We start from the raw sequence: 14,485 nt of genomic DNA, 5'->3' as shown, positions 1-14,485 counted from the left end.
TCCCAAAATGCGTGGAGTAGGATAGTTACGGAACAAGGCTGAGAGCCCACAGCTAAAGATTTATAGGGGAGGGGTCCTATTGGGTAGTTATGGAGGCGGGGCTAACCCACACGTATGCTGCCATGGAGCCTATCAGGAAAGGAAAATTACGGTAAGTATTTGGTAATAAATTTTCCTTTTTATTTTCTTTTTCGTTGCTACAACAGTTCGATATAGATAGGAGATTCGACATGACGCTGACAATAGCAATCTGTGTCTATCGAATCTGGGGTCAAATGTGCCTAACCTTAACTCTATTAGTCCAAGATTATTCTACATAGAGAGGAAAGATTTGACATAGAGAGAAAAGATTCAACATTATAGAGACAGACCATTTGACATGAACGAGGAAGATTCGACGAAGCAGCGAAAAACATACAAATGTCAAATCTGTCATTGAAGGCTTATGGTGTCTGTGGAAAGTTCTAAGTAGATTCGACAAGCAGCTAAACTGTACGACGCCGCAATCATACATTTGCGGTCAAATGCTCGGCCCATAGGCTATAGAAGAATTTGAATGTTTTTGACTAGTAATAATAATTTATAAATATAATTATTACTAGTGTCATACAACATTAGAATTCTTCTATAGTTTGTAGGCGGAACATTCGTCCGGAAATGTACGATTGCGGCATCATACAGTTTAGCTACTCCGTCGAATCTTCTTAGAACATTCGACACCATATGCCTTCAATGACAGATTCAACCTTAATTCATTCGGATTTTCGGATGAATGCATTTTTAACGAAACAAAATAAATAAAAACGAATTTCAGGAGTAACTAAATAAATACATTTTTCGGACGAAAATGAAATTCCAAAACTAAATATTTCAGTGTGCACATGTCTACACAATACTGAAAGATTGATTCTTACTCCAAGATCAGTAGATTGTGGGGTCTGCAGAGGTCCCAGGTTGCCTATAGACATGTGATCATCTCCCACTATGATCCTAATTATTGACAATAATAATCTCATACCCATAGGCAGCTTTAACTTTAGCAAAATCTGTCTGGAGCAGATGGCAAACATGCAGACTGTAGAAAAAAGTGAACATCAATAAATAGAAATGGAGCATACTGTCACAAGCCATCCTGAATCTAAGGGCCCCTGGTGGCCACTCAAATCATTCCCATTGTGATCCTCATGGGTTGCTTGTGCCATAAATAATATAACATCAAGCAATTACTTTCTACAACATAAAACGACTTTTATTCTCCAATAATGTGTATTATATAACATTCAGTCTGTGATCTGCTCTGATGTGTTTTCTACAACAGAGCCTCAAGCCCACAGCCTGCACGACTACAAATAAAATAAAATATGTTCATCTCTACTGCTGTACACATGTAATTTATTACTATGTTCAGCTCAACCACTGCAATATACTATTGCAAACATAAATACATCATATGATATCAGTCTTCAGTGACATCACAATATTTGGGTTTATAGAGAAAGCTGCATCCAACCAACTATGCAGTGCTAGGCTTGTCTCTTAATAATCTCTTAAAAGCTTGCTGCCTGAGTGGTCAGGTCCAAGTGTTGTCACATCATGCCTGGGTGCAATTAGTTGAGCCCTTGGTCTTCTTATGTGCAGAGTTTCTTTCAACAAAAAACAAGTAAGCAGAAAAAATATGCAATGATTGTGTGTTTTCTAAACTACTGAGAGCCCTCTGACTCTTCTAAACTTTCCCTGCCCTCCACATTTCTCCTAAAACATTTTTTCACAAATGTCCAGTGATAATACATAAGCAAAAGATTGTTACAAGCAGGGGCAGACTGATCATTGAGTCACTCTGGCACTGCCCGAGGGCCCCATGCCACTAGGGGGCCCCATCAGGGTTGCCAGGCTCAGCAAAACCAGGGACAGTATGTAAAAATCTATGTTTTTTTTTACATCTGTCCCTGATATGTCCGTCACGCTGTGTCGGACGCCACATGAATCATTCCCTGACCAAGCAGGAGATATGAAAAAATCAGGGCCCCCAGTTTATTATATCTCCAACGGAAGGTAGAAAACCTTGCCACTTATCAGCATCCCTCAAACTCGCGGATGTGGTAAGATCGTTCACATTATTTAGTGTTCAAGTGGCAATCAATGCATCTATGAACAGTGCAATATCCATTTACAAGGACTCTGGATACAGTTGCACAATCAACTACTTAGTATCTATTACATTGATTGAACCCTATACGTGCATCTTAGTCCAGATTTTCTCTAGATTCCTTGAGCCTGGCACCCAATAGAGACGTTTGCATCGATACTTTGGAACCTTGGAAGTAAATGCAATTCATTCCTTCTTTAATAGTCCACACAAAGGACAATCCGATTGTTGCTATCCTCGGTGATCCATGGTACCTCCATAGTGTTCCAGGACTTGGTCTGTCAGCAATCTGACCTAATTAGTCAGTTTTCCAACACTGCCCCACTACCCTCCATTCTCATCTCCCCGTGGGGACGCACATACTGCTGGTTCTCTAATTTTTTCAATTTTTCAATTCATTTACACAGCATTATGACCGTATGAGAACTCCAGTAGGTGCGTTCTATTAGGTGTCCGGACCGCTTTAGTTATTTGTTGTCCATGTCAGTCTATGTGTTTTTTATGTACTGTTTGTTTGCACATTCACAATAAACCCAGGCCCAGATTCTCAAAAGAGATACGACGGCGCATCTCCAGATACGCCGTTGTATCTCTGCCTAGCGTCGTCGTATCTATGCGACTGATTCTTAGAATCAGTTACGCATTGATATCCCTTAGATCCGACAGGCGTAAGTCTCTTACGCCGTCGGATCTTAACTGCAATTAGCTAGATACGCGAATTCCCGAACGTACGCGCGGCCGACGCAGTAAAGTTACGACGTTTACGTTAGGCTTTTCCCGGTGTAAATTTTCCCCTGAGTCTATAAGGCGCAGCCAATGTTAAGTATGGCCGTCGTTCCCACTTCGAAAATTAAAAAATGTACGTTGTTTGCGCAAGTCATCCGTGAATGGGGCTGGACGTCATTTACGTTCACGTCGAAACCAATGACGTCCTTGCGACGTCATTTGGAGCAATGCACACTGGGATATTTTAGGGACGGCGCATGCGCCATTCGTTCGGCGCGGGGATGCGCTTCATTTAAATGAAACACGCCCCCTACCCGCCGAATTTGAATTCCGCCAGGTGATTTACGCTACGCCGCCGCAACTTTACAGGCAAGTGCTTTGTGAATAAAGCACTTTCCTGAAAAATTTGCGGCGGCGTAACGTAAATGAGATACGTTACGCCCGCACAGAGATACGCCGATCTCTGTGAATCTGCCCCCCAGTTTCTGATTTATGCTTTAGTCAAAGGAGTTTTATTCAAAGACTGGAAAACTCCTGATAAACTATTCACACCTTCCCACTGTTCATAGGGCTGTGTCTCGCTCTTATAAAGTGTTGACAATCTCTAGCAGGCCCTGCATTGTAACATGCAATGGCCATGTTGTTAGCCTGTCTAACCTTAGGGGAATGGATTAGACTTTTGTTTAGGAGTCCAGGTTCTATTCATACTGACCCTTTATTTTTGGAGTGCTTAGAGCTCATCCTGATATGCCACCACTTTGCAATGATGGGTTAGTTGATATCACTTAACTCATTTCCTAAATAAACCTCCTATCAGTGAATTCAAGAAAACATTTTTGGTTAAACTGTGAGTCAGCAGAACATCAATATCAAGTGTTTGCTGAGCATGCCTTTTGAGGGTCAATGTCTTTTTGGGGCTGCCTTGGACACCCTCATAAAAGAAAGTTGTTGTGGGTAACAGTATTTATTTCCCCAGCTAAATTATCCTCATGCTGGGAAGATTCCTTCCTATAATGAGGCCAAAAAGAGACACTTTCATTACTTACATGCTTCAAACTTTAAGCCTAGACCAAAGCCAGGTGTCAAGATTAACCTGGGACTCTAAATCTCCCAGACCTGCAGACAAGAACTTTCCAAAATGGGAGGACGTCTGTTAGCCTTTGCGGTTACCCGGTCATTAAACATCAGATACCTGCGTAAGAGACAATGGCCCGGATTCTTAAAGCACTTACGCCGACGTATCTACTGATTCACCGCACGGATGCGCCGTCGTATCTATGCGCCTGATTCTGCAAGTAAGATACGCCTGAAGTTTGGCTTCATATGACAGACGTAAGTTTCCTATGCCGTCGTATCTTGGGCGCATATTTACGCTGGCCGCAAGGGGCGCTTCCATTAATTTACGCGTTGAATATGTAAATGAGCGAGATATGCCGATTCACAAACGTACTTACGCCCATCGCAGTAATCTACGCCGTTTACGCAAGGCGTACGTCCGGCGTAAAGTTAAGCCTCATAAAGCAGGTGTAAGGCCTCGTACACACGACCGAGAAACTCGACGGGCGAAACACATCGTTTTCCTCGTCGAGTTCCTTGTTAGGCTTGTCGAGGAACTCGACAAGCTTGCTTTGCATATACACAGTCAAGCCAAAATCTCCTTATTCTCAAACGCGGTGACATACAACACATACAACGGCAGGGGAAGTTCGATTCCACTGGCTAAACTCTTGGGGCTGCTTTTGCTAATTTCATGTGTTTGCGTGTTAAATAAAAGTTTGATACGAGACGATTTGCACTTTTCAGTCTGTTACAGCTTTAAAAATGTGTTATCTCCATTACAAATGCTACTTTTACTCCCGTCTCATACTTTAATTTGAGCAATCGCGGGTTTCTTAGCATAGACGTCTGAATTTCTCGTTGAAAACCAACCCGTCGAGGATCTCGAAGAGCCAAATCAGACTCCTGTCGATAAAATAGAGAACTTGCTCTCTTTTTGGCTCGTCGAGGTTCTCGACAGTTTCCTCAACGAAAATGTACACACAACCGGTTTCCTCGGCAAAAAAATATCTCCCAGCAAGGTTCTTGCTGGTTTTTGCCGAGAAACTCGGTCGTGTGTACGAGGCCTGAGTCATGTTAGGGTATGGACCAGGGAACAGCCGTCGTATTTTACGGCGTTTACGTAAGTCGTACGTGAATGGGGCTGGGCGTAGGTTACGTTCACGTCGTAGGCATTGAGCCATCGTATCTTAGGGAGTATATTCGACTTGACTATGAGCATGCGCGCGCATGCGCCGTTCGTTCCTTCATTTTCATGGGGTCACGCTTCATTTAAATGGATCACGCCCACTTCCTTCCTAATTTGAATTAGGCGGGCTTACGCCGACCAATTTACGCTATGCCGGCGCAATGTAGGGAGCAAGTGCTTTGTGAATACTGTTCTTGCCTCTCTATGTTACGTTGGCGTAGCGCATATGAGATGCGCTACGCCCGCACAAATGTACGCCGCTCTACGTGAATCCGGACCATAGTTTCCAGGGGCTATAAGAGAGTTTCCCTCTTTACCCCTCCTCACTTCATGTTATTTAACATGCCTACATCTCTGCACAGGCTAGCAGATGTCTGAGCTGCTCTTGCACATTTTTAATCAAAGCATTATCATCAGTTTCAAAAGTCGAAAGGTCTCAGGGTTTTTACTCTAAGGCCCCGTACACACGTCCGAGGAACTCGACGGGCAAATTACATCGTTTTGCTCGTCGAGTTCATTGTGAAGCCGCCAAGGATCTCGGCGAGCCAAGTTTCCTCATTGACTAATGAGGAAATAGAGAACATGTTCTCTATTTGGCCCGACGAGGTTCCTTGGCGAAAAGTGTACACACGACCGAGTTTCTCGGCAGAATACGGCTCCGATCGAGTTTCTGGCTGAATTCTGTCGAGAAACTCGGTCGTGTGTACGGGGCCTCACCTTTATTTTGCAGTTCCCAAACAAAAGAGGGTATACACAAACTCACTGGCACTAAGAATTAGAAAACAGAAGTTTTGCCATGGCAAGAGAGGTGAAAAATGATTATGTCCTTTATAGAGCTTCTTGTTCCAGAGTTGTCAATCATTCACATCCCAGACAACTTCAGCTGGCAGTACCTGGCCCAGGAGGAATGATCCTTGCACCCAAATGTGTTTCAGAACCAGCTGTTGACTTCTTTACCTCTATTTTCAACAACAAACTGTACAGGTTGTCTCCAGATTCAGAGAACCCCTGGCAGAAGCAGTGGATGCTCTGGTAGCACTCGGTTATCAATACAACCTTATGTATGCTCTCCCCTGAAACGTCTTCCTCATCTACTTTGCAGGATTGAAATGGAAAATATTTCAGTAATACTAAAACCTTTGAACTGGCCCAGGTGGATGTAGTACTCAAACCTGATCAAACTGCTGGTAGACACCACTTCAAGGTCGTTCAGATATTCTATCTCAAGGATCAGTTTACCACAATGATTTCTGGTTGCTGGCTTTAATAGCATGGCTGTTTGAAGCCAAGGTTTTGAGAGATGGGGCCTCTCTGGTTCATTAATTCCCATGCTGTTAAAAGCTAGGAAGTCACTTACCGCAAGGTCACCTTTGCACATTCAAGGCATACTTATCATGGTGGGATGTGGTCTGACATATTTTCAACCAAAGCTGGATCATCATGGGACATTTTTTCTTTTATAACTGCTTCTTTACAAGCTGAAGTAGGCTGGGAGGGGGAGGTATTATGCCAGACTGATTACTGTATTTTTTTCCAGTGTTGAGATCCTATTGTGTGTGGCTGTATAACCCAAGTATGTCTGAATCCTATGTTCCTTAATAAACTCCAAGAAGTACATTTCACAATCAATTCAATCATTAAATTTTTTTTCTTTTTTATTTCACTTACTGATTCTACATTGAGATCAAATTATATTTACATTTTAAATATAAAATCTCCATCTTCTCAATCTTTCACATAGCACCTTAGAGACAGACACATCCCCAACCCCTGACCTTCACCATCAATAGCATCCCATTGTTGTTGTTCATACTGGTAAAATATTTAAAGCCTGCAGCCCTCCAGCACAATTTGTCCAGATAACTTTATTAGATCTGACTACAGAAGCTGTGCTAACCAGGTTTCATATGCAAGTGTCCCTGCAGGTAAGCCCTGAAATGTTAGCCCCAAATCGTGAAAGAATCCATGGAAATGTTATATGCAGACAGAGGATTATTATTATAACTACAAATGTCTTTTGCAATTTGGAAATGCCATGCTGATTTTTTGTTTTTGTTTTATTTTATCTTGTACTGTTGAACTACAGATTCTTCGCTGTTCACATACAGAACCAAGATCTTTATCTTTCTTTAAAACAAATGAAAATCAATACTGTGTGTAGGCCTGGAGTTATGTAACTTCCTTAGTCAAGCTGATGACATATTGTGCTCCTATGAAAGTCTCTGTATCCTAACTACTAGACTGATCTTGTCTGAGACAAATGCTTTGAAAGAAAGCTGCCATATTCACACAGGAAGTCTGTTTTAGAAAAGAAAAACTGTAGAAAGTAAATGCTCAGAGCGCTAAGTGTTCTTTGTGCACTTGTGCAATTTGCCCGTCGGCTAACCTTAATCTCATGACTACTAGTCATAGATCAAGAAATGAATACTTCTTATCTGACATACTAATAACTTGTGCCTGTTGTAGAACTGTGTAAAATTCACATCCATTATTATTCCTATTATGTAAGCATATACAACATGGAATGGTACCAACACATTTTTCCATGTTAAAAAAAAAGAAAAAAAAGCCCACAATTTTCTCTGAAATGTCTTGAAAACTGACCAAAGTAATTGGCATCCCTTATTGTGTATTCTATATCTAGCAAAAATAAGGCTTTGCTTTTCATTTTTAATTTAACTGAATATTTTAAATACAAAAGCAAATGAAAATGTCATAGACACAAAGAATATTATTTTTTAGCAACCATTGGACGCAATCACTGCAAACAAGCAAATTCTGTAGCACTCAATGAGACTTATGTACCTGCCAACAGATAATTTGACCCCTTATTCTTGAGCAAACTCCTCCAGCTGTCTCAAGTTTGAAGGGTGCTTTCTGTAGACCACATATCTCAGCTCTTTCCATAGATAGGTTCAAGGCCAGTGTTTTGTTCTTAGCGATTCTTGGATTGTATCTGTGTGTTTTTGGACATTATCCTGTTGGAGGACCCATGACCGACTGAGACAGAATTTTTCTGACATGGCCAGTATGTTTCACTCCAGAATTCTTTAATAGGCTTAAGATTTAATTTCATTATCTCTTTTCGCACTCTGTTTTTTCTGTGACATACCTGTACTAATGGCATGCAAGTAAACGTGAGGCAATTGCTTATAATTTAATGACTTTCCAAGAGGAATAAAGCATTGTTTTAATAAGCAATAAGGTTACCAATAAATTTGTCCACGTTTGTATTGACTGTCAAAACCCTCATCTGAAACAATATTTTTTTTACCAGATCCTGTTACCCTTTTGAAAGCTCACTAGTTCTGTATACACTTTTTTTTAGCTACTAAGCCTAGATGAAGGGACTCCCTTTGAACCCATGAAATGCATTGGTTAATTACAAATTGAAACCACATACGTTTTTCATGGACTCTACAGTACTGTTTCTGCATCAACACATAGGTGTGGCAGGTTCTCTCATTATTCAGACTGGACCTTCAGGCTGCTCACAGACTAATGGTACCCAGCTCATAATCACTCAGAGATGCCCACTACTTCCTCCCTTGGTGCTTATCACAGGGCTCTGTTCATGGATCGGCTTTTAGATAAGAGCAGGTCCTGCTCCAATCTGCCTACCCACCAGCCTACACAAACACAAAAAATAAGTGTTCCCCTAAGTCCATCACTATGGCTGCCAAAAATACGAAATGCAGTGCTTCTAGCCTGCAATCCTGGGTCACTCTTAGTACAGTGAAATCACCCGGGCAGTGGCCCTCTCTAGACATTGTGGAGAGTAATGAAAAAGGCAGTGCTCGCAGGCATTGATTAGCTGGGAGAGTACTTATAGCGGCTCACAGAATATCACCTTCTAATATTAGAGGATGAAATACAGCAAGCCCATATAACCATCCAGCAACACTCCAGGACCCAACAATTATTATTGGAGAGGGTAGAGGACTTGGAAAATGATTCAAGGAGCAGCAATCTGTTGATCATTGATCTCCCTTATGGAATTTTTTGTCTCTAGTATTTGAATTATTAAAAATAGCACACCACACACAGGATGGACTGTGGGTGTCTGTGATAATGCAGTGCCACGTCCTAGATATATTGGAACAGCAAATGTCCTATTCTAACATTTGTGTCTCTAGTATACCTGATGCTCTGGGACTTTCTTCCCTCTGTGTGGTAGAAAGAGCTCACCATTTAGGTACTCCCTTGGATGACAGATCTGCACCCTGCGCGGTGATCATAAAATATTTAAACTATATTTAAACTATGTGAGTAAAATTAGCCATTCTCTGTTGCTACCGCAATGCAAGATCGCCAACAGTAGAAGGTCCTAAATTTTTACTTTTTGCAGACTACTCCTGGAAGTGTCATGTTAACCCAAAACTTTGCAGCATGTATGCTCTACCCTTTTCCAAAAAAAACATCAGGTTCACCTTGGCCTACCCGAAGGTTCTACATATACAATTGTCTAATGGTGGACAACTATCCTTCAAATCTCTATCTGGGGTTGGTAGAAGCCTTAATACAAGCCCCTAACACTGATGCCAACTTTCCTTCTTGGGATTCAAGTTCACTCCTCCCAATGGATTAACGTAGCTCCCCTAAAAGAACGTCCTATGTGACCTAGAATCTCTGCACAGGATTGACATACTAAATGCCTCTGACTGAGCTCTGTGTTTTTAGATTTGCTCTCAGTGTTAGTATTCACTTGAATTTGTGATAAGTATTGTCTAGTTTGGTTCACATAACTTTTGGCTGTACTGTATGCTGAATATTAACTGCATTGTGCTATTGTATTGTGCGTTAGCCATTTCCGCATTCTGGTTCTAAATGTATCAGAAATGCCACTATGATCTTATTGTGGCAACAGCTAACTTTCCTTAAAGCACCATTAAACCCACATAATTAAAAACTATCAATAAATGCTGTATTATTTGCTGTTCATACTCGCTCACTATAGGATTTGTTCTTTGCGTTCTACAAAAAACCTGGTTGATCCTGCTGTTCTCTGTCTCCCCTCCTATCCATGTCCCCACTACAGTTGGGAATTTTGCAGAGCAGCCATTGACAGCTAGTGCACATGCTTAATTTTCAGCGTGTTTCAATGTTGAGCATTTCCTCCCATAACATTTAAGCAGCCCATGTGATTATAAAGTCATTCATGTGGGCATATACACTCTGGTAAATGACGCTCCACTCCCTCCATCCTTCTTCATGCCTGCTATCCAGCTAAACACAATGGGGGTGGGATATTACATGTGGATTGATGGAGGCTTTACATCCCTGTTATTCTAAGACACAGGCTTTAGGGGTGTAACACAGCCTGTGACTGGCAGAAATCTGCCCACACCACTTTATTTAAAAAACATAAATAATGATTTAATTCCAAATATATATTTGTATAACAATTCAAAACAGTTTATTGATATGAATTATTTATTTTTTTCTCAGTTTTTTGTTGTATATGACCAGCAGAAGAGGACTAGAAGCTCCTCCTTCCACTATTTCCTTGTAAACGGGCTGGGAAGGAGATGGGTTATATAACAGCTATACTGTATATTGATTAGGAAAGGAGGTACTTGCATGTTTTGTAAAAAAATAAATAATAATAATTACAGTGCAATCATCCATATACAGAAATTGAAGTGAAAATGTACAGTAAATTAAACATTGTATGTTTAGTATCACTTAAAGTGCAGTAATTATTTAGAGGGTGACTGCTATATACAATGTCCTCCCATATGAGCTAATAGGGGCTGCAATTTACTTTGTGTTTGTGTTTACTTTGTGTTGAGAAAAAGTGAAGCCACAGTTTTTTCATTTGCTCTTTATTGTTTGAGGTTGTTTTTTACCCTGGTTTCTTTCGTCACTGCCTTCTTTTTCTAGAGGCTATTTGTCCCCAGTTATTCTTACTTACTTACACTAAAGCTCAATTACACCTAGGTCTAATCCCCTCTCTGGAATTTCTGCTGTCCCGCAGCGACAGCTCCATCTGTATCCACCATTTACCTACCGATATGGTGAGAATTATTTCCTGGAGTGTTAAGGGGCTACACTGCCCTGTAAAAAGGATAAAAAAGCCTTCAGGCTTATATTGCCCTTTTACAGAAGACGCACCTCCCAGCTGCGGACTTTGGTCGCATGAAAAACTTTGGGTTGGCAAAGTAGTAGGCTCTGAGGCAGTTGGACGTAATGCAGAAGTCCTTATATTGCTACATATAGAGCTCTCCTACAAAATTAAATTGATAGATACAGAAAATCAGGTTCACTTAGCTACTGTTCATTTGAATGTTGCTTCCAGTGACATTAAAAGTACAAATGTCTACATTTGGTAGAGGTGTTGCAGAAGAAGTAATCTAGCATCCTATGCATTAAGGTGAAAAAACTTCTGACAGTCACTGACCCCCCAGCCCCCCTGTTTTACTTATCTGAGCCCTGGAATGTCCCACTGGTGGACACTGGAGCATGCCCGCAAAGTAACCCCGGAGAGCGCGCTTCTCATAGGGGGTTTTCTGATGTGGGGAGGAGCAACGAGAGCCTCCGGGGGACCCCAGAATACGGCGTTCATGGCCACTCTGTGCAAAACAAACTGCACAGTGGAGGTAAGTATGACATGTTTGTTATTTTTTTTATTTCTGTATTCAAACCTTTAGCATCACTTTAAGTAAAGGCCCACATACCCCTATTCACAATATGGCCATGAAAGACAACACAGGTATATTAGGTCCTCTCCCACCCATATCAATAAAATGAGAGACCTTCTACTCTGCTCTCTATTCACACTACTACATAGATCAGATGTTAGCTTCAGCCTTTTTAACAATTTTACTGTCTCCAAAATGACCACTTCACAGTTCAGTCGTTTAAACACACCTATAACACCAGTTTAAATCTCACATGTAATAAAGGGCCTACTTAAAAATAAAGCTCCAGGCCCAGATGACAATTCATCTGAATTCTTTAAATAGTTCCAAGGGGATATTGTATCCATCTTGCCAGCAGTATACAATGGGATATGGTCAGGGGGTCCCTATCTACCCACAGTGAAACAGCAATATATGAAACTCCAAGCGAAAAAGGGAAAAGACCCGATAGAACCCAGCTCCTACTGACCAATTTTGCTATTAAATGTTGATGTTAAAATATTATCTAAACTCATAGCTTCTCGGCTCGCAGGTACTATGGTGACTTTAATCCATCCAACACAATCAGGTTTTGTTAAAGGAAGGACCGCCTCTGCCAACATATGCAAGGTCTTAACAGTTTTAGAACATGACAAATTAAATCCATCCAATGATTTTGCTATCATTTCGCTGAATACCGAGAAAGCCTTTGATAGCATTAGCTTTCAATGGCTTTCCTTGGTCTTATGCCCCTTAGGCTTTTTAGGTCTCTTTCTTTTTTTCAACAACAGTATGTATGTCTCTCCCATGGATAGATTAGTGGCAGCAGCAGGCTTCCTGTCAGATATTATTTAAGTGATTGTAAAGTCTCGTTTTTTAGAATAGAATGCATTAAGATAAAAAAAACCTTCTGCCTTTCCAACTCCTTTAAGCTCCAATAGGAGACCAGGCAGCATTGCCCACTTTCTTCCCTTCTGTTCAATTTAGCAATAGAACCTCTTTCTAGGTTTTTGTTGGCTATTGCCCAACTACATGCGGTTAACATGGGTAATGAGGATCTGAGGGTGGCACTTTTCGCTCAGGACATTTTAATCTTTACTTCTGACCCTATTTGTAATATGCATACCATCAAACAAAGATTTGATAACTTTGATAATGCTCAGGCCTTCCCATCAATTTAAACAATAGCGAGGTACTTCCCCTCAACAACTCTAATGCAGCGTAAACACGATCGTAAATTCCGACAAGAAAACCGTGGCTCAAACTTGTGTTGCATGCACACGGTCACACAAAATTCCGACAGTCAAGAATGCGGTGACGTACAACACTACAACGAGCCGGGAAAAATGACGTTCAATGATTCAGAGCATGCGTCAAATTGGTTTCGAGCATGTTTGTTTTTTAATGCATCGGAATTGCATACAGACCCTTTCTTGTCGCAACAATTCCGACAGAAAAAGTCCGATGGTGCCTACACACGGTCGGAATTTCCGACCAAAAGCTCACATCAAGGCTGGGGGGCGTGGCCTGGACATGGCTGAGTGAAGCTGCTTTACACCAGAGCTCCCGGCCTGATCCCCTGTTTTCGGCCAAATATATAATAATACCGGCATGAACACTGCCAAAAGATACGGGACAAGAGCAGCAACAAGGGGGACCCCGGCGGGGAAGAACTCAGGAGATATCCAGAGATATTTTAAGACTCTACAGGAGTCGCCCCTGGATTCCGGCCTACTTGAGCCACGAGGCCCCGCACACCCAGACGGAGAAACCCCACGAGAACAGGAGCTGGAGGCTGGGGGATCGGAGGACTGGATGACCTTTTCACATCAGCCCCCGGAGAATAACTTACAAGGCGACATGTCGTCCGCACAGACCCCGGAGCTCGCTGGCCTACATCCGGAGGTGAGAGCCATACTGCAGGCCTTACCAACCAGAACCGACATTGAGGCCCTGATCCTCCGCCTAGAGGAAACCCACAGGCGAGACATCCAGGAGGTGCGGGGGGAGGTCTCGACACTGACCGACCGGGTCACCTCGGGAGAGGAAACTGTTTCCTCGTTGGCAGACCGCGTAGCGGCGTTGGAGCAGGCCCGGGACCGTCACCAGGAGGCCGCCATCTCGTTACAACTCCACCTGGAGGATGTAGAAGACAGGAGCCGCCGTAATAATCTGCGGCTCCGCGGCATCCCGGAACCCGAAGGGGGGGAAGATGTGGGAGCCAGGGTCCTGAGCATCTTCAGGCTGGTCCTGGAGGACCCGGAGGCGGAGGTAGTGGTGGACAGAGCGCACAGGGCGCTGGGGCCCAAACCGGCGGATCAAGACAGGCCGCGGGACGTGGTATGCCGCCTACACCGCTATGGTCAAAAGGAAGACATCCTGCGGCGGGCATGGGACATGGGAGACCTCGATGTAGACGGAGCCCAAGTACGTATCCTCCCGGACCTCTCAAGGGCGACCCTGCGCCGAAGAGCCATGTTACGGCCTGTGCTGGACCTGGCCAGGCGAACAGGCCACACATATCGCTGGGGCTATCCGCTGGCGGTCACCTTTCGCAAGGACAACACTGCCTTCTCGCTCCAGACCGCCGCAGATCTACCCGCCCTGTTCAGATACCTGGGTGCAGAGCCGATCCAGGTACCGGACTGGCTACAGTTTATCCCCCGCCAAACTGGCCGTTCCGGCGCTGCGGCCTATCGGGGCCCCCAGATGCAGAGGCCTCAGAGGGGCAGGAGGAGACGCCATTCT

Source organism: Rana temporaria, chromosome 1 (assembly GCF_905171775.1).
Source record: "Rana temporaria chromosome 1, aRanTem1.1, whole genome shotgun sequence".
NCBI lineage: Eukaryota > Metazoa > Chordata > Amphibia > Anura > Ranidae > Rana > Rana temporaria.
The sequence above is the reverse complement of the archived record's forward strand: the minus strand, read 5'-3'. Positions refer to the sequence as shown.